The sequence below is a fragment of the Schistocerca nitens genome, chromosome 4, assembly GCF_023898315.1.
Source record: "Schistocerca nitens isolate TAMUIC-IGC-003100 chromosome 4, iqSchNite1.1, whole genome shotgun sequence".
NCBI classification, from domain to species: domain Eukaryota; kingdom Metazoa; phylum Arthropoda; class Insecta; order Orthoptera; family Acrididae; genus Schistocerca; species Schistocerca nitens.
In genome coordinates, this window is record NC_064617.1 from 800,425,254 (window position 1) to 800,447,114 (window position 21,861).

At 44.0% G+C, this 21,861-nt stretch overlaps 1 protein-coding gene across 5 annotated transcripts in view; it reads left to right on the forward strand.

The window, feature by feature from the left end:
- The window catches only part of LOC126253204 (inositol polyphosphate-5-phosphatase A), a 373,218-nt gene that overhangs the window by 244,317 nt on the left and 107,040 nt on the right, over nt 1-21,861 (forward strand). The window lies entirely within an intron of this gene.

Below are 21,861 nucleotides of genomic sequence, written 5' to 3' on the forward strand. Positions count from 1 at the left end.
ACCAGTTCTGTATCAGAAGAATGGTGGTTTGACGTGTGGAATAGAAAAGGGTATAATAATCAGGGCAGTTATATGTAAAAGAGAACATTTCCGATATTTCTACAAACTGATAAAGTGATGGTCTTTGACCGAATTTCATTTTTCTTTAAACTCATAAAGTGATTATCTTTGGCAGAATTTCATTTAGTACTGGTGATCCACCACTTTTTTTAAAGTAATGCTCAATATTTATTTGAATATTGTAAATAGGAAAGAATTTTTCTCTTTGTCTTGCATGACATTACACTTGTGATACTCATTGTGTATGATTGTTATAAGCTAGCAGCTCTGTGCTAGTAATTTTAAGGTAAATTTTCAGGGAGTCAAAACAAAGTTTTGATTGTCTTCTTTCTGTGCTACAGCAGGAAAGAACTGTTGTCAAAACAAAATTGGCAAAGTCCTACATTGAGCATTGTTGGCAAGTACAGCTACATTACAAATAGTGGCAACACCTTCACCTTGTTAAGGTCAATGTTGGTTTACAGCAACAACATACTATCACACCAGTAAGACATACTATACACAACATTGAAAATTAATACCGATTGAACATTACTCACTGAATTGCAGGTTGGTTCCATCATCCAGCCAATATTTTTTATGTCCCCCTCCAATATTTTTTATGTCCACTTCATGGTAGGTGCCAATGGCCTTTAGCTTCTCTTGTCTCGATGTGTGCAACACTTGTGCATATTATCTTTAAAAGTATCATTTTAGTACAAACTAACAAATATGTATCACAAAATTTGCCAAATTCATCTAAGTTAATTTGATGACATTCATTTATAGGAGATTATTATTTTGAGGAGTAAGTGATTTTAAATCATTCAGACTTACAGGAAAATGTTCTCTCTCACTAAGGTTTACGTGAAATGTAGGAAAGAGTAATTAATTGAATAATTATTAAATTCTTTGGTAAAACTGAAATGGGTAATGACATACTCCTTTTTTTTTTCTCAAATTACTCACTGAAATTTAATCGCTTAGTTCAACAGAAATCATTTTTCCCTTTGGTTTTGAACATTAAAATTCACTATCACTCTCATTTTTGAAAAAAATCTGGTTCAAATTAAGTTGTTGGAGATAAAACTATCCACAGAAGTAGCAAACAGAACAGGAAAGAAGATAACAATGAGTGCGTAAATTAGTCTTGGAGTAAAATTATAAATATGCCATTCAGCATAATGGGTCTGAATGACCTTCAAATACTGTCAGACAATATTTATTAAATCCAGTGGGACTTGTCTAATGATCCTAAAGAGAGAAGCAGGTATGAAATTGTACAACCTTCCTATTGACAGGACAAGTGTAGAATATGGTTTTCTAATGGAAATATTTGTTTATTTCTCACTAATTTTCAACAAAAATAGAACTTAATAATTTTGTTGGTCTGTGGGTATGAAACTGCAGACACCAGATGATGGAATGCACCGTGCTTTGCCTTATTGTAATGTGAATTTAATTTTAGAAAACTTTGAGGAGCTGTTGCAACAATATTCATATAATTATATTCTTTGGAAAGTATTATTTCATTTGCTATAATGAATTCTCCTCCAAACTAAACACCATAACTATGAGACTAGACTTTTATCAAGATGACTTCTTTCTAATATGAAACACCATAGGTATCCTAATATGCTGTAGGACACACTATCTCAATTTAGGATAACTTCAGCTTGCTACCCTAATACCCGGATTCAGACTCATATTTTTACTATGTGGTTTCTCAATTTTGTGAACTTTGTGAAGCCATTTGGTGTTGATCCTGTTGTGCTAATACTTCATGGTCATTGTATCACAGTTGTGTAACAGACAAAGCAAGAGAAAACTCTTCCCACATCATCTGCTTTTACACTATTCCATGCAAAAAAAGCAACCTCTTGTGTGAAATCCATGGTGCTGTTTAAAATGCATTATCTCTGAGAAATAGAAACCTGATGGGCAAATAACCCAGGTTACATAATAGCCTCTTGTTTGATTGTGAAGTTATTGAGAGCAGTAACAATCGAAAATTCTGCAAATGGCCCCTGTAAAATGGGACTCTCCCATGTAATAGCCAAAAATGTGTGCCCAAATCAAAAGGCTATTACAGATATATGTAAATAAATTTTAATAACAGTATTTTAATTACTATTCATGTGGAACAGTACAACTATACATAATGATCACTGACATTCATTCACCGATCCCATCATGTAGGAAGGGAGTAGGTGGCTTCAGTGTAGAAACTCCTCGGTTGCTGACAGAGGTGAACCTCTGGCATTTCAGGGGTTGTTTTAAGGGGCCAAAGATGTGCAGATCACATGGGTAGATTTGGGGCTGTGAGGAACATATTTCAGGACCTCTCATCAAAATTTTTGAAGGAGCTCGAGGGTCTTCTTGGTCACACATTCCACCTTGCAATGGTAACACCCTAGAAAATTGTGCATCATGTGTGACACTGCTCTCTGTACGTTTCTTTCATTTTGCATTAAATTTGTGACGCATGCTCCCCTTCTGTGCAAAGAAATTGGATTACTGCTTTTTGTGCTGTTAATGAGGAATCAATCATGCAACGAATTGGGAAACAACTCTCCAGAAGTGAGGAATTTGCTACAGAACCTTTAACTCTCCTTGTGCAACCGCATATGCTTCCACACTGCCTCTCAGTAACCACATTCACCCACTGGGATTATGTACACCACTTCTACAGCACATATCTCCTTTTCAGTTGGGCACACCTTATATTTAGAAAAAAATTATTTTAAAGTTTACCAGGAGTTTCACTTACAAGATGCAAACAGCGGAATGAACGAGAGTCCAGATGGTCTTCAGCCAGCTCCCAAAATCAAAGTTAGGTCAAGAGCCATCAGCTTTAGTAAAATCAGCATGTTATGAATCTGTGAAGTAGTTAACATCATCTCCATGCAGGGAACATTTGAAGCAATTCAAAGAGAAGCAAGCTGCAGCAGAATCAAAGGAGACAGAAGTGAAAATTTTTATTCTTGAAAAGGAAAAATACAAAAACACAGGAAACAAACCTTTCAGTCATTCGAAGTCTGATACAAATTTAATTGGGGACAGTGCTTCAGATGTGCAATTCGTGGAAGAAGAAGAAGAAGAAGAAGAAGAAGAAGAAGAACAAGACTCTTAATGCACATTCTCTACTGGCCATTTCTCTGAAGACTAACGTAGAGAAATGGGCACAGTGCATGGAATGCGATCCTTCTTATTTTGAAGAATGTGAACTTGAAAAAGAGCTTATCTATGCAATGACTGCACTACTTTTGCACAATAAATGCAGAAAATGTTGGAGAGACAGTAAAGAAGAAAAGATTATTATTTTAGGGTTTGCCTGTTCTTATATTATTCAGTATTAAGTGATTCCTATGACTGTCTCACGTTAGGAGACAGTTTCTGTTTCTGTTCAAATTGAGTTGTTTGTTTTTTTCAAATGTACATTATTAAGTGTTAGGTAGCATGAATTCAATGAATAAAATCTGTAGTACAAAGATTTCACATAGATTTCCAGTTAACATACGGTTGAATCAAATATGTTAATACAAAGTCGAGTAAAGGGTGAAACGAGTTAAGTTTCACATCAGGGATGAGGCTAGTAAGAGGTCCACACACCACTGACACCAATTACCCACTTCATCTGAAGAGACATGGAGGCAGTCAGCATCTGGAAATATCTCTTGTCATCTGTGTGACTCTCCCATTTATCCAGCACTAGGTCGCACATTTAGTCAGCTGTGTGTGGAGATTGTGTCAGCTGGTGTAAGTTCATCTGACACTTCATTTTGTGCCACAAATTTTCAGTGGCATTCAAGTCTGGTGCATGAACAGGCCTGTTGATCAGGTAAATGTCAACCTGTTGCATAAACCATTGCTGAACCATTCTACTTATGTGAACCAGTGAGAGGTCCTGCTGGAACTGAATCACTCCCTTGGGATAGTGTATCGTTACACTTGGCACCGTGGTATGTTTCATGATGTGCACATACTGATCCATGGTGAAGTGATCATAAATTTGATGAAGCATCCATACCTCGTTTGATGGCATCCACCTGCAGCTTAAGACTGTGATGCAACCAACTCCGAATGTTGTGCCACATATTGTGGATTGTAATGTGCTCCCTGTGGCCTGTAGACCATCACCAGACCCTCATTCATATGACATGCTGCCAGTCACAGTCTACATTCAGTTCAGTGAAGGCAAGCCTGTGAATTCTGTGATCAGCAGAGGGGCCCTCTTTATTAGCAGCCCTTTGGGATCAAACGCCACCATCCCATAAATAGTTGCAAATGGCTTCCAAACATCCAGTCAGCTGGTCTCATTCATCAGTTGCACAGCATCTAAAACTGGACATTCTGTACGGTTGTCAATTAACACTTTGTCTTGCCAAGATGTCAACACCTTTCTTAGCCTGGCCTTCAAAGCTGGCCAATTACTCCTGTCTAATGCCACCACTTTATACACTTCTGGGCACACCGAGATTGAACACTGCACATTGCTGCCAGTTCACACATGCTGAAACCATTGTACTGGATGAGTGCCAGTATGACATCTCTCTTGACCTGCATATGCTGAGACACTTTGGCAATAAATGACTGTTCGGCATATAACCATCTGTGGGGCAGTGTGTTATGTTCATCATAGCTCAGTTATATTCATGTTATGCTTGCAGCATATCAGCAAACAGTAATTGAAAAAAAAATGATATCACTGGGACACAAACCATAATTATTTCAGTTGGAATTCCAGACCATCAAACACTTCCACCTGGCTACCATGTAGCCTGCTGTTCTTAATACATATTAATGACTTGCCATTTCTCCTGTTTATGTATTTGAGGCAGAAGCATTTTGGTTGAAAGTAAATGTTACAATGTATATATAAAACAGTATGTGGTACTTACACAATGACAAAAAATCAAAAAGGTCTGCAAGTAAAATACAAAGCCGAAAGTGTGTTACATATCGTGCTGCTACCTTTGCCAATGTGTGTTGTGTTACCACTAGTGTAGGCTGTGCATGACTGAAGGTACCCAAGCCCAGGTGGACTGAAGTATGGCATTGTTAAACCACTGCATAAAAAAGGGGATACGTCTGATGTCAACAACTACTGCCCAATCTCTCTTCTGACTGCCTTATCCAAAATTCTTGAAAAAGTAATGTATTGTAGAGTAGCTTCAAACCTTTGTAAAAATAAAGTTTTAACAAAATGTCAGTTTGGTTTCCAGAGAGGTTTTTCAATGGAAAATGCAATATATACTTTCACTAATGAAATATTAAATGCTCTGAGTAACTGGAAGTCACCCATTGGGATTTTTTGTGATTTCTCAAAGGCTTTTGATTGCGTAAATCATGGAATACTTCTAGATACGCTCAAATACTGTGGATGAGCGGGACAGTGCTCAAATAGTTTAAATCATACCTAACTGGAAGAGTGCAGAAAGTTGAAATAAGCTGTTCACATAATATGCAAAAAACTGGTGATTTCTCAAACTGGGGAACAGTCAAGAATCGGGTGCCGTAAGGTTTGGTCTTGGGTCGTCTGCTGTTCTTAATACATATTAACGACTTGCCATTCTATATTCAGGAAGATGCAAAGCTGGTACTTTTTGCTTGTGATAAAAGTATAGCTATCACACCCAACAGACATGAATTAACTGGTGAAATTGTAAACGATGTTTTTCAGAAACTCATTAAGTGGTTCTCTGCAAATGGGCTCTCATTAAACTTTGGCAAAACGCAGTACATACAGTTCCACACAGTAAATGGAATGACATTGTTAATAAATATAGACTTCGATCAGAAATAGGTAGCTAAGGTAGAATATTCAAAATTTCCAGGTGTATGCATTGATGAGGGGGTTGAACTGGAAAAAACACACTGAAGATTTGCTGAAACGTTTGAGTTCAGCTACTTATGCTATTAGGGTCATTGCAAATTTTGGCGATATTCATCTCAGTAAATTAGCTTATCACACCTATTTTTATTCTCTGCTTTCGTATGGTATATTCTGGGGTAACTCATCATTGAGTAAAAGAGTGTTCATTGCACAAAAGCATGTAATCAGAATAATTGCTGGAGCACATCCAAAATCATCCCGCAGACACTTATTTAAAGAACTAGAGATCTTCACTGTAGCCTCACTATATATGATGTGACTTACCAAATGAAAGCGCTATATATATAGAGGGAAACATTCCACGTGGGAAAAATACATCTAAAAACAAAGATGATGTGACCCACCGAACGAAAGTGCTGGCAGGTCAACAGACACACAAACACACACACAAAATTCAAGCTTTCGCAACAAACTGTTACCTCATCAGGAAAGAGGGAAGGAGAGGGAAAGACGAAAGGATGTGAGTTTTAAGGGAGAGGGTAAGGAGTCATTCCAATCCCGGGAGCGGAAAGACTTACCTTAGAGGGGAAAAAGCACGGGTATACACTCGCGCGCGCACACACACACACACACACACACACACACACACACACACACACACACACACACACACACACATATCCATCCACACATATACAGACACAAGCAGACATATTTAAAGACAGAGTTTGGGCAGAGATGTCAGTCGAGGCGGAAGTGCAGAGGCAAAGATGTTGTTGAATGACAGGTGAGGTATGAGCGGCGGCAACTTGAAATTAGCGGAGATTGAGGCCTGGTGGGTAACGGGAAGAGAGGATATATTGAAGAGCAAGTTCCCATCTCCGGAGTTCGGATAGGTTGGTGTTGGTGGGAAGTATCCAGATAACCCGGACGGTGTAACACTGTGCCAAGATGTGCTGGCCATGCACCAAGGCATGTTTAGCCACAGGGTGATCCTCATTACCAACAAACACTGTCTGCCTGTGTCCATTCATGCGAATGGACTGTTTGTTGCTGGTCATTCCCAAATAGAATGCATCACAGTGTAGGCAGGTCAGTTGGTAAATCACGTGGGTGCTTTCACATGTGGCTCTGCCTTTGATCGTGTACACCTCCAGTCCTGTAACCCGGAAGGTGTACACGATCAAAGGCAGAGCCACATGTGAAAGCACCCACGTGATTTACCAACTGACCTGCCTACACTGTGATGCATTCTATGTGGGAAAGACCAGCAACAAACTGTCCATTCGCATGAATGGACACAGGCAGACAGTGTTTGTTGGTAATGAGGATCACCCTGTGGCTAAACATGCCTTGGTGCACGGCCAGCACATCTTGGCACAGTGTTACACCGTCCGGGTTATCTGGATACTTCCCACCAACACCAACCTATCCGAACTCCGGAGATGGGAACTTGCTCTTCAATATATCCTCTCTTCCCGTTACCCACCAGGCCTCAATCTCCGCTAATTTCAAGTTGCCGCCACTCATACCTCACCTGTCATTCAACATCATCTTTGCCTCTTCACTTCCGCCTCGACTGACATCTCTGCCCAAACTCTTTGTCTTTAAATATGTCTGCTTGTGTCTGTATATGTGTGGATGGATATGTGTGTGTGTGTGTGTGCGCGCGAGTGTATACCTGTCCTTTTTTCCCCCTAAGGTGGGTCTTTCCGCTCCCGGGATTGGGGTGACTACTTGCCCTCTCCCTTAGAACCCGCATCCTTTCGTCTTTCCCTCTCCTTCCCCTCTTTCCTGGTGGGGCAGTGGTTTGTTGCGGGGGCTTGAGTTTTGTGTGTGTGTTTGTGTTTGTTTGTGCGTCTGTCGACCTGCCAGCGCTTTCGTTTGGTGAGTCGCATCATCTTTGTTTTTAGATATATTTTTCCCACGTGGAATGTTTCCATGATGTGACTTACCAAATGAAAGTGCTGGCAGGTCGACAGACACACAAACGAACACAAACATACACACAAAATTCAAGCTTTCGCAACGCACTGTTGCCTCATCAGGAAAGAGGGAAGGAGAGGGAAAGACGAAAGGATGTGGGTTTTAAGGGAGAGGGTAAGGAGTCATTCCAATCCCGGGAGCGGAAAGACTTACCTTAGAGGGAAAAAAGGACAGGTATACACTCGCACACACACACATATCCATCCACACACATATACAGACACATTCTATGTGGGAAAGACCAGCAACAAACTGTCCATTCGCATTCCAGTGTGTCTGTATATGTGTGGATGGATATGTGTGTGTGTGCGAGTGTATACCTGTCCTTTTTTCCCCCTAAGGTAAGTCTTTCCGCTCCTGGGATTGGAATGACTCCTTACCCTCTCCCTTAAAACCCACATCCTTTCGTCTTTCCCTCTCCTTCCCTCTTTCCTGATGAGGCAACAGTGTGTTGCGAAAGCTTGAATTTTGTGTGTATGTTTGTGTTCGTTTGTGTGTCTGTCGACCTGCCAGCACTTTCATTTGGTAAGTCACATCATCTTTGTTTTTAGATATATTTTTCCTACGTGGAATGTTTCCCTATATATTCAATTATGAAATTTGTTATTAACAATCCGAACGAATTCAAAAGTAATAGCAGTGTTCATGGCTACAACACTAGGAGAAAGGATGATCTTCACTACTCAAGGTTAAATCTAACTCTTTGGCTCAGAATGGGTAAATTATGCTGCCACAAAAGTCTTTGGTCACATACCTAATAGCATCAAAGTCTGACAGATACCCACAGCATTTAAAAGGAAATAAAAAGAATTTCTGAATGGCAACTCCTTCTATACATTAGATGAATCTTTGGATATAGTAAGTGGGTAATTTCCCCAACCCCACAAAAAAATTAAAAATTTTAAGTGTCGTGTAATATTTTGTGTAATGTAATATCTGGTATAGACACTTTTCATTAACCTGACACATTCCACATCATTACGAAGTGTCGTATTCATGATCTATGGAACAAGTACTACCTAATCTAATCTAATCCAACCTAATCTTATCAAAACGTGCAGACAGTTTTTTTGTGTTAGCCTTACATGATGATTTACTCAGAACTATATGCACAGAATTTTCCTGTTGAAAAGTATCTGGTTTTGTTACATTTTGTTGATTATTCTTAAGTTATGTTTTGATTTAATCTAGCAAAGAAAGCAGGGGTGTAACCTCCTGGATTATATCACTGTTAAATAAATATTTTCTGAGTTACATGGGGCAGTAACTTCATAAGTAGAGTATTAGCATGTGTATGCACGCTCACACACTTATCCATCTGCACATGTGCCGCCTGTGCAAGCACATGTCTTTGCACCCAACCACAAATGCGTCCTCTCTCTCTCTCTCTCTCTCTCTCTCTCTCTGTAAGTGTGTGTGTGTGTGTGTGTGTGTGTGTGTGTGTGTGTGTGTGTGTGTGTGTAAGTAAGGTATCAGTGTGACTGAGCAAGAACTGAACCATTGTGCCATGCCACTCACTGCTACTTTGAAAATTCAAACTGTAAAACTTTTAGAAAACAACAGTTAAAACAAATCCTTTTGTTTCATTGAACATTTACTTTTAATGCCAAATGTCAAATACACACACATGCTTTTCCTCTTCTCATTCACTCAGCACTCTGGTGTGAGTCTAACTTCCAACAATCATCCTTTACTCCATTTGGCTTGCTAGCCTCAACTACATTTCCTAAGCATAATCCAAAGAGCTGTAAAAGCACATTCGTCTTGCTATTGTAATCCTACATTGTCCCTCTAAATCTTTTTCCAAAATTTTGAAAAACAAAAAGAACAAGAAAAGCCCTTAGGTCAAAAAAATATAATTTCTATAAATTAACATGATATTAATGACTTGCATTACAAACTTGTGCCACTATTGCACTATCATATAACATCTATCTACAGTAAACACATTCCCATTGATCATGTAATGCCTCATGAACGTTATATACATATGTATAAAGGCATCAAACAGATCAACATAATATACACAAAAAACAAGGTCCCTTCATCAAGAAATTTTAGCAACTAATAACACCAGGGTTAATTATTAAAGCAAAAGAAATTGATTTTTGAATATTACTTTGTCAGTACATAAATTGTACGAACATCTTACTCATGATACTGAAGGTACTACTACTATATCTTTAGAAAAGCATCATACTGAATCTGATTCATCATTACATTATTATTTTTACGTACTGTTTATTAACATTGTTATTTTTAATAGCCTGCTGAAAATTAAAAAGAAATATTAAATCAACAAAACAAAAATCGGGAAAAACGCTGTTTCACTTTCACATACACAGGAGAATCACTTTTCGTTTATTTACATGACGGCATGTGTCGTTATTCATTGGGGCAAGACAGATCTGCATTAATGGTCTGTGCTACAGTAGCATCATGTTTATTGATCAACATTGCCACCTGACTCGCCACAAATGGACAGAGGTCAGTGCTGCTACAAATGTCAGTCAACATGATGGCATGGCTGCTGGTGGGGCAGTCTTGCCCCAAATGTGAAATGTGCAGAGTCACATACTGTGCACGGTGGTGCCATAAGTGGGGGGGGGGGGGGGGGGGAAGGCTGGGGGGGGGGGGGGGCGAGCAAGTGTACAGTGTTGACAATTGGCCCTGGCACTGCTCGCTACAGTGGAGAATGGGCAGGCAGTTGCATGTCTGTGCAGAATATTTGTTGTTTATTCTCAGTTCTGCTGCAACACCTTCCCCACATTCAGTCAATTTTACCTGGTCATGGTGCATTCCTAATCGTTTTTCATTGAAAATAATACTTTCAAGGAGATCTATCCTACTACTTCGAGTGTGTGTCTGGGGTGAGGGGAGCGCACGTGATTGCATGTGCACCAAGTGTAGTGTCACTACACCTGTGTACTTAAATCAATCGCCAACTGTATCAGTGCGGTCCAGCCACTAGAAGCCACCTGTAGGAGGCATGCACTCGGCACAGTCTCCGCCACACTTTCTACAGACAGCTCACACCTATATATGCACAAAACAGTGCTGACTCACTCTCATTATGTTCTTTCAGTTTATACTGCTCACATGAGTTGTTCTGTGAATTGCCTATGTTGCACCTTCTGTATGATTCATTTGTCTTTGTACATGTGGAGCCACAAGAGGCTTATTTCCGTTGCTGTTCAGAATTTTATGAATAAAGACATATTTGTGTTACTTGGATCGGTTTCGTATACTACTTGGTTACTACATGTTGACAACGAGTTTGGAATGGTTTGCAGTCTTTAAGTGTGGTTTCATCAAGTTTAGCCATTTATGGACACCTCTCTACCGGCCCTGATTGAACAGCTTACTTTGGCAGTGGCAACTGTGTTAGCTTCCATTAACAGGTTGGGTACCATTCCTCTGGTCTATTCACCCTTTTTCCTCCATATGATAATTCAACTGGGGATCAGGAAGCTTATGAGAGAGACTCTGACAGCATTTTTTGGCTTTCAGTGTGACAGACTCGAATTTGTGCAAAGCCTTATTCCTCTTGTGGACTCCACCTAAGGTGTATCAGGTACTGTGTCAGCTTGACCCTTTACAAGAAACAGCAGCTCTTACATCTGATCACATATGCAGTTTATTGTCCAACTACCATCACAAATGAACACATGTCATAGCAGCACAAGTTGAATTGTTGAATTCTACCAATGTCACAAGGGGCCAAACCAGTTATACAGGGCCTGGGCAGCCAAAGTTCACAGCCTTCACCATAAGTGTCAGTTCATTACTGATGCCCATAACGACTCCTATGCAGACTCTAAGGTGTGTGATGCAATTATCTGTTTAGCTGTGGACAAGGAAGCTTGCCAGAAGCCTTTACTCTGTGAAAACTGCCCATTGGTAGAAGTTTCTTGGTCCGCAGATGACCAAATTGAAGTGAGAGTCGATGTGGGAGTAGTGTCACAAGATGTACCCACTAGGATGACAGATAGCTTGCACAAGGAAGCTGCAGTGGCAGTAGTAAATATGTGGACCTAGCACTGAGCAGACAGAGGCCAGCCCAAGTAGCCAAGACTGCCACAGTGCCAGTGTCTGTGTTCTCTGTTTCTGTCTCGTCCTTTGTTTTGTCCAGCATGAACATTTGATGTGCCCTAAGTGCTGGGCTACTTGTAATTCTTGCCAGAAGAAAGGCCACATCACCTCCCATGTGTCATTTGCCAAAGGTTACCCAGGATATGGATATGGATATGGACATGGACATAAACTTTGTGATTCCAATGCTCACGACCCCTCCCAAGTTGTTTACTCAGTTAACTGTTTTCACCAAGTGCTCTGCCTACAGGTCGACACAGGTGCTGCAGTGACGTTATTGAATTCTCAAACCTGTGTGTGTTAGGCTCACCACCTTTGACACTGGCAACATGGAAGCTGGTCAGCTATACAAATAGAACATTGTGCTGTTGGGATAATTTATGACATCTGCATGTTAAGTGAGTGGTTTGTTCCATTACATTTTTGGTGGTTGCTGATGCCAGTGATATGCCTGGTATATCACTTATCACAAATTGATGCATGGCACAAACACATGCATAACAGTACAGAGACAATATTGTTTCTGTGCTACTGCTCTCTGAGTCAGCATTGCTGGTCAGCACTCTCTTAGTACTGCCAACACACACACACACACACACACACACACACACACACACACAAGTAGCTGTAACACATCCTAGTCTTCAGAACTAATATTTACATCCTTGAGAAAGAGAGAATGATAGGTCACTCCCTAGGGTGAGAGAGATCATCTGTAGTAAGGGTGAGAGTCTATTTTCCTCTGCTTGCACCAGATGGTTTACTGATGACTTGTCCTATCCAGGCCATTACCACCACTGCTAGAAGGCGACTTCCACTGCTGACAAGGGAACCTCCCCATCGCACCCCCCTCAGATTTAGTTATAAGTTGGCATAGTGGATAGGCCTTGAAAAACGGAACACAGATCAATCGAGAAAACAGGAGGAAGTTGTGTGGAACTATGAAAAAAAAAAAGCAAAATATACAAACTGAGTAGTTCATGTGCAAGATAGGAAAGATCAAGGACAGTGGTCCCGTGGTTAGCATGAGCGGCTGCGGTACGAGAGGTCCTTGGTTCAAGTCCTCCCTTGAGTGAAAAGTTTACTTTTTTTATCTTCGCAAAGTTATGATCTGTCTGTCCGTTCGTTCATTGACGTCTCTATCCACTGTAATAAGTTTAGTGTCTGTGTTTTGCGACCGCACCACAAAACCGTGTGATTAGTAGACGAAAGGACGTGCCTCTCCAATGGGAAATGAAAACATTTGATCGCAAGGTCATAGGTCAACCGATCTCTCCACGTCTGATATATTCTATACGACACTGGTGATGGCATGTGCGTCACATGACAGGAATATGTTGTTGACCCACCTAACTTGTATACTTGGCGAATGGGTAAAAAGATTCATCTACTTTGCCCGATTTAGGTTTTCTTGTGGATGTGATAATCACTCCCTAAAAAGTGATGAAAACATAACGGACGGACAGATAATAATTGTCTGAAAATAAAAAATTAAACTTTTCACTCGAGGGAAGACTTGAACCAAGGACCTCTCGTTCCGCAGCCGCTCACACTAACCACGGGACCACGGCGCTCCTTAGCTCACACTGTCCTTGATCTTGCCTATCTTGCGCATGGACTACTCAGTTTGTATATTTTGCTTATTTTTTCATAGTTCCACACAACTTCTTCCTGTTTCCTCAATTGATCTGTGTTCTGTTCTTAAAGGCCTATCCACTGTGCCAACTTATAACTAAATCTGAGGTGGGTGCGATGGGGAGGTCCCTTGTGAGTAAAAACCACCTGCAGACTTCTCCAGACACCGGTCTTCAGCTATACACTTCCATGCATGTTTTATAACGTAATCTGCCAACCTCGATTTTTTTGTTTCTCTTAGAATCCAGCAAAGTACTTCCTGTGCCCAGTGATTATGCATTTGTCTGACTATATGACTACTATTGGATCTTCTCATACACCTGATGGAAATTATTTACCAAAAAACATTTTGTTCATACAAATAATGCAAGAAACAAAGAAAACAGTGTGTTTCCAACCCTCCTGACTCAAATTGTATGCATATACTCCTCACATTTGGGAATGAAAATTTATAGTAAATTAGAATAAAACAGGTTAATGCATGTGAAGTTGTGTCCCCTGAAAAGAAAACTATACAAGACAGTGATACAGAAGTGTTATTATTCAGTTGATGATTTCAACAGGACAAATTGGTAATTTGAGCAGGGTAAAACATGTTACACATTTTAATAAGTGTATATAGTTGTTTCAAAGAAAATTATTTAACCGCCATTCTTTATTACTGTAAAAATTATTGTTAACTATAATGTAAACTTCTGACATGTTTCCTGTACTCTAACCAAATGGTTTGCAGATGTACGTCATGAGATGAATAAACCACAGTTCACAATTCATTTCCATTTTATTTCCATTACAATCATAATTATGTCTTCAGCTCCATTTTGCATCCTGGCCCATTTATTTGTTTTCCTGCCTCTTCTAGTAATGCGCATCATACATCTCTCGATTGTTCACTGAAAAAGCCACAGTTTGAATGGTTTTCACCAATGCTTGTCTCATTGCCATGAATCGAAACTTGTAATACACATTGATTGTTAACTTTGTATGTTGGACACATCAGTAGCTTGTTTCTGAAAACTCTACCTAGTTAACCAAACAGTAAAAGTGGAGCAAAAGGAGTAGAAAACATTTTCATTCTCCTATATGTACATTAATATGCGACAAGCTGCCTCGTGGTGTGTAGTAGAGGATACTTTGAATACCACTACCATTTCCCTCCCTCCCTTCATTATCCAATTGTGAATGCTTCACAGGAAGAATGTATGTCTAGACTTCTCCATGTCTTACAGGCTTCAGCTATAAGCAACCATACTGCTCCTTAATGATGCCAATTCATAGTATCTTAATGGATAACAAGTGCTTGAATTTACTGGAAATTTCACCTAGGAATCTTTATCATCTGAACACAATTCAGAGCCATGATTTTAAAAATATTTTTATAAGTTATTTTATAACCAAGTTAAATATATCTATATTTTAGTGTAAATTGTCACTCAAACTAAAAATATTTGTATAGTAATATAAGTAGTGAAAATCTGTTCAGAAGTAAGCAAGTACAAAGACATAAAATTGCTAGCTTGTAGAATCAAACTTTCCTTCTAGGAGAATAGAGGGAACAACTGGGGGAAAATAAACTAATAAAACTTGAGTATAGGGGGAAGTCAGAGGAAGAAATAATGTGTGTGCCAACCCAAGGAACACTGGTAGGCTGGATGAGAGGGAAAATTGGATTACGGTCTTCATACAGGTTTGCAAGTCGTAAGATCTGGACATGGAGACAGTAGTAGACAAATCAGAGATGAGTGTAAATACATCATGAAGTGCTTGTAAATAACGTAGGAAAAATGAGGAAGAGGATAATAATATACACAAAGCTGAAAGAAGTAAAAGAAGACATTGCAGAAATGAACATTATACCAGAGACAGTTTACAACAGAATGGAATATAGGAATGCCATCAACAAAATACAGGGATTCAAAGACCGAACGCAATCAAAGAAGACGGGAACAACCTGGTCGCAAGAACGTAAAGAAGCCCACTCAGAAAAAATGAAGTAGTACTGGGAAGAACGCAAGAAAAAGCACAAGAAATGACTGATGCTTAGCGTAGTCCAAAGTTGACTGTAACGAATAATAATAATAATAATAATAATAATACACAAAATGTTAACGAAAGACTAGAAAAAGGAACATAAGGTCATGGGGATGAAGGGAAGCAACTGTTTGTAACAGAGTAGGTTTGTATGTTTGGGATAAGTTCCCATCTGTAAAGCTCTGAGGAACTAGCATTAAGGGAGAGAACCCAACTGGCACCTGTAGTAATATGGGCACCACAGTTTCAGCAGGTAATTTGAAACAAGTTATTGTGTGTTCGCCTCTGTGTTCTTTATATTTGTGTCCATTCACGATTATTGACAATTTCTTAATTGTCATAAAAATATTGAAGGCTAAACAGTAGCTTCACATAATCTGATGTGAGATGCTAGCTGTTCTCTGGGATGTTGCAAGTCTTGCGAGTAACGGGGCTGGTGTAGGTAGTGGTAGATGGGGCCATAGGACAAATTTTACAGTGCAGTTAGTCACTAGGCTAGGAACTTCATTTTGAAAGACCTTAAAGTGTGACCAGATGTTGCAGAGATTTGAAAAGGAGGGAATGAGAGACAATATTAGATACAGTGGGCCTCTTTTCAGAGCACAATTCAATAAAATCATGGCCCCCCCTGCGGGTTCGGGGGTTAGAATAGGCCCGCGGTATTCCTGCCTGTCGTAAGAGGCGACTAAAAGGAGTCTCAAATGTTTCGGCCTTATGTGATGGTCCCCTCTCGGGTTTGACCTCCATCTTTCTAAATTATTCCGAAGAGCGAGCCAATTGGGGAAGGGCGCCTTACATGGTGCACTGTATCCGTCATGCAATTAGACCTTTAGCCGGCTTTCTCGTCGTTGCAATGGTGTCCCGCTCGTTTTCGATCTCTTGAGCGATTACCACGCTGCACTCTGCAGTGTTTCTTTTATCTGCGACGACGACCTTGGTCAGTTTTGCACCTAAGATCCAGCACGGTAGCCAGTCCGTTGTGGTGGGGCCGCCATGTACCCTCTTGGTTGTAGCCCCCTGACAACACAGGGATCGCTCTACTGATGCCTGCGCCGTTAACTCCCCACGTATGCCAAGGAGTAGATGCCCATCTCCTTGGGGCATCAGGACTCCCGGCAATGGCCGTCCTGCCAGGTGGCTATTGCTGCGGCTGGGTGGCGGTGGCGCCCGTGGGGAGGGCCCTTGGTCGGAGTAGGTGGCATCAGGGCGGATGACCCGCAATGAAGCGTGGTACATCATCTCTCGCTGGCGGCCAGCCGCCAGCAGTCTCTAAGCGTTCTCGGGCTCAATTTAATGCTCAGAAGTACGACCCAAAAACGTTCCCCTCCCTGGCCACGCCGTGGGAAGAGCGTAAGTCTCAGGCTGGAGGTAACAGTTATTCGCCCCGATTCTTAGTTTGCACGAGAGCTGATGGGGAGTCTTTTCTCTCCACGAAGCCTCAGTTCTTCGTCGAGCATTTAGAGGACAAGTTTGGGGAGGTGGAGGGCTTGTCTAAAATGCGCTCTGGGTCAGTACTGATACAAACGGCATCCTCCGCCCAGTCACGCAGGTTACTCGCTTGTGACAAGTTGGGGGATGTTAACGTTACTATTACACCACATAAGAATTTGAATATGGTCCAGGGTGTTATTTTCCATAGGGACCTCCTTTTGCAGTCTGATGACGAGCTGCGCGCCAACTTAGAACGTAGAGGTGTTCATTTCGTCCGGCGCGTTCATCGGGGTCCGAGGGACAATCAGGTTGCTACCGGTGCCTTCATCTTGGCCTTCGAGGGTGATACGTTACCGGAAAAGGTCAAGGTGATGGTCTACCGATGTGACGTCAAGCCCTATATCCCTCCCCCGATGCGGTGCTTCAAGTGCTGGAAGTTCGGCCATATGTCTTCCCGCTGCACTTCCAGCCTCACATGTCGAGGTTGCGGACGCCCATCTCATCCCGATACTCCATGTGCCCCGCCTCCCATCTGCGTCAACTGCAGACTGCAGAATTTACCAGAAAGAGCGCAAAATCATGGAATATAAGACCCTGGACAGACTGACTTATACTGAGGCCAAAAGGAAATACAACTGATTACATCCAGTGAGACTGACATCTTCCTATGCCGCTGCTACAACACCTGTGGTCGCCCCATCAGTTTCGCGATTTCCGGCCGGATCGCTGAGTGGTACAACTCCTCCTGCCCCCTTGCCAGTGGGGGGCTCTACCCACCCGGTTGCTCCTGCGCCACCTACCTCAGGGGCAACACCATCCCCCCCCTTCAGGGACGTCCGTCCCTGCTTCTAAGCCGGAGAAGTGTCCCCCTTCTTCGGCTTCTCACGCTCGCAAGGGGTCCCTTGGGTCCCTCCCTTCCCAGGTTTCCACCAGCGGGAAGGCTGACGACAGACAGTGGCGTAAGTGCCCACAATCAGCTGGTCGAAGGGCTTCACGATCCTCCTCAGTCCCAGAGACTGAATCGGTGAAGCCCTGCCAGCCAGTTAAACCCAAGGAGCAGCGTGAGAAACCAAAGAAGAAGAGCTCTAAGCCCAAGGCACTCGCGGTGGCAGCCACCCCACCGCCACCTTCCAGCTCTGCGTCTGAAGACGAGGTGGAGATTCTGGCGTCCGCTGAGGACCTCGATCTCGGCGGTCCCTCAGACGCCATGAATAGCACTAGTGCGGGTGCTCAATCGGAGGCAGCAGGTGACCCGGCGGCGTAATCTGCCTTCCCAGTCCCGTCACGCCTTTCCCAGCCATGGCCAATACCATCCTCCAGTGGAACTGCAGCGGTTTCTTCCACCATCTAGCTGAGCTGCGCCAACTTCTCAGCCTTCACCCTTTCTTCTGCATTGCTCTCCAGGAAACTTGGTTTCCAGCAATGCGAACCCCCGCCCTCCGTGGCTATCGGGGTTATTATAAGAACCGAGCAGCTTATGAAAGGGTGTCTGGTGGTGTCTGCATATATGTCCTTCACACTCTGCACAGCGAGTCTGTCCCTCTCCAGACGCCTTTGGAGGCTGTCGCTGTACGCGTGTGGACACCACAGGCTGTTACCGTCTGCAGTCTTTACATTCCACCGAATGGTGATGTCTCGCAGCATGTGCTGGCTGCACTGGTCGCCCAATTGCCGCCACCTTTCTTGCTATTGGGCGACTTCAACGCCCATAACCCTCTGTGGGGTGGGTCAGTGGCAACAGGTCGAGGCGCCATCGTTGAGAATTTATTGTCGCAGCTCGATCTCTCACTGTTAAATGATGGTGCCTTCACACACTTCAGTGTAGCGCATGGCACCTACTCCGCCATTGACCTTTCAATCTGTAGCCATAGCCTCTTACCGTCTGTCCAATGGAGTGTGCATGACGACCTGTGTGGTAGTGACCACTTTCCGATCTTTTTGTCACTACCACAGCACCACTCTTCTGGGCGCCCTAGCTGATGGGCTATGAATAAGGCTGATTGGGACTTGTTCTCCTCCACTGCCGCTTTTGAGCCTCTCTCTACTGATGACATTGATGTGGTGGCTCAATCGGTCACCACCGGCATCGTTACTGCCACCGAATCTGCCATTCCCCGTTCTTCTGGGTCCCCTCGGCGGAAGGCTGTGCCTTGGTGGTCGCCTGAGATCGCTGAAGCGATTAAAGATCGCCGGCGGGCGCTCCAGCGTCACAAGCGACATCCCTCCATAGACCACCTTATCGCCTTCAAACGGCTGCGTGCGCGGGCCCGCCTCCTTATCTGCCAAGGCAAGAAGGAGTGCTGGGAGCGGTATGTGTCCTCCATTGGCCTCCATGTCACTCCATCGCAGGTCTGGGCCAAGATTCGACGCGTCTACGGCTATCGGCCACCTGTCAGCGTCCCTGCGCTCTCACTGAATGGAGCAGTTTGTACTGACTCCGACGTCATTGCAAATCGCCTAGCAGAGCATTTTGCTATGAGTTCCGCTTCTGCGAATTACCCCCAGGCCTTCCGCTCCATTAGAGAGCGGATGGAACGTCGGAGCCTTTCGTTTCGCACCAACCACCTAGAATCTTACAATGCTCCATTTAGTGAGTGGGAATTTCGCAGTGCCCTAGCTGCTTGCCCTGATACCGCTCCTGGGCCAGATGGCATCCACTGTCAGATGCTGAAACACCTTTCAGTGGACTGCCAGCGGCGCCTTCTCGATCTTTACATCCGTCTTTGCGTCGAGGGGGAGTTTCCGTCGCAATGGCGGGAAGGCATTGTCATCCCCGTTTTGAAACCTGGAAAGAACCCTCTGGAGGTGGACAGCTACCGTCCCATTAGCCTCACCAACGTTCTATGCAAGTTGCTTGAACGGATGGTGAGCCGGCGCTTGAATTGGGTACTGGAGTCTCGGGGCCTTCTGGCCCCGTCTCAGGGTGGGTTCCGTCAAGGCCGCTCCGCCACCGACAATCTGGTGAGCCTGGATTCGGCCATCCGTACTGCCTTTGCCCGCCGTCAGCACCTGGTCGCTGTCTTTTCGACATGAGGAAGGCGTACGATACGACATGGCGTCATCACATCCTTTCTACGCTTCATGGATGGGGTCTTCGGGGTCCTCTGCCGATTTTTATCCGCAATTTTCTGTCGTGTCGTACCTTCTGCGTGCAAGTCGCGGCCTCGTATAGTTCCTCCCACGTCCAGGAGAACGGTGTGCCACAGGGTTCTGTTTTAAGTGTCTGTCTGTTTTTAATAGCCATTAACGGGCTTGCTGCGGCCGTGGGAACTTCTGTCTCCGTTTCCCTGTATGCTGACGACTTTTGCCTTTACTACAGCTCTACAGGCATTGCAGCTGTTGAACGTCAGCTACAGGGCGCTATCCGTAAGGCGCAGTCTTGGGCTGTAGCACATGGGTTTCAGTTTTCGGCGGCCAAGACCTGCGTTATGCATTTCTGCCGGCGCCGGACAGTCCATCCTGAGCCGCAGCTTTATCTTGCCGACGAACTCCTTGCAGTGGTTGAGACCCACAGCTTTTTGGGGGTCGTTTTTGATGCCCGGTTGACTTGGCTGCCTCATATTCGGCAGCTCAAACAGGCGTGTTGGCGGCATCTCAATGCACTGCGATGTTTGAGCCACACCCGCTGGGGCGCCGACCGCTCTACCCTGTTACGGCTCTACCAGGCGTTAATCCAGTTCCGCCTGGATTATGGGTGCCTGGCTTATGGCTCAGCATCCCCGTCTGCGTTGCGGGTGCTGGACCCAATTCTCCACAGCGGGATACGCCTTGCCACTGGTGCTTTCTGCACCAGCCCTGTGGACAGCTTACTAGTGGAGGCAGGTGTCCCTCCACTGCGGTTCCGACGCCAACAATTACTGGCTGCTTATGCTGCCCATGTTTTTAGCTTGCCCGGGCATCCAAATTACCGTGTGCTGTTCCCACAGTCGGTCGTCCATCTGCCAGAGCGTCGGCCCCGGTCGGGTTGTCCGATCGCCGTACGCGTTAAGGAGCTTCTCTCCGGGCTTGGATTTTTCCCTGTTCCACCTCCTTTCCGGGCCACTTCGCGTACACCCCCATGGTGTTGTCCTCGCCCTTGCCTTCGGCTCGACTTGGCACAGGGCTCGAAGGACTCGGTCCCTCCAGAGGCCTTCCGCCGCCGCTTTTCTTCCATCCTGGCCACGTATCAGGGCTCTGGAATTGTTTACACCGACGGTTCGATGGTTGCTGGTCGTGTCGGGTATGCGCTAACTCTAGGGGACCATTCCGAACAACGTTCCTTGCCGGATGGCTGCAGCGTTTACACTGCTGAGCTGGTCGCCATCTTTCGTGCCCTAGAGTATATCCGCTCCTGCTCAGGTGAGTCCTTCGTTATCTGTAGCGATTCCCTGAGCAGTTTACGAGCTCTCGACCAGTGTTTTCCTCGTTCCCGTCTGGTGGTGGCTATCCAGGAGTCCCTGTCTACTCTTGACCGTTGCGGCCGCTCTGTGGTCTTTGTTTGGACCCCAGGCCATGTTGGGATCCCTGGGAATGAGAATGTTGATCGTCTGGCGAAAGAGGCCACGAGTAAACCATCTCTGGATGTTGGCCTCCCAGAGACTGATTTGCGTGCAGTCCTCCGCCGAAAAGTTTTTGCGCTTTGGGACGCTGAATGGCGCGATCGGATCACGCCCAATAAACTCCGTGCCATTAAGGAGACGACGGCTGTGTGGCGGTCCTCCCTGCGAGCCACTCGCAGGGACTCAGTAGTTCTTTGCCGGCTCCGCATTGGCCACTCCCGGCTGACACACGGTTATTTACTGCGCTGGGAGGACCCTCCTCTATGTCGATGT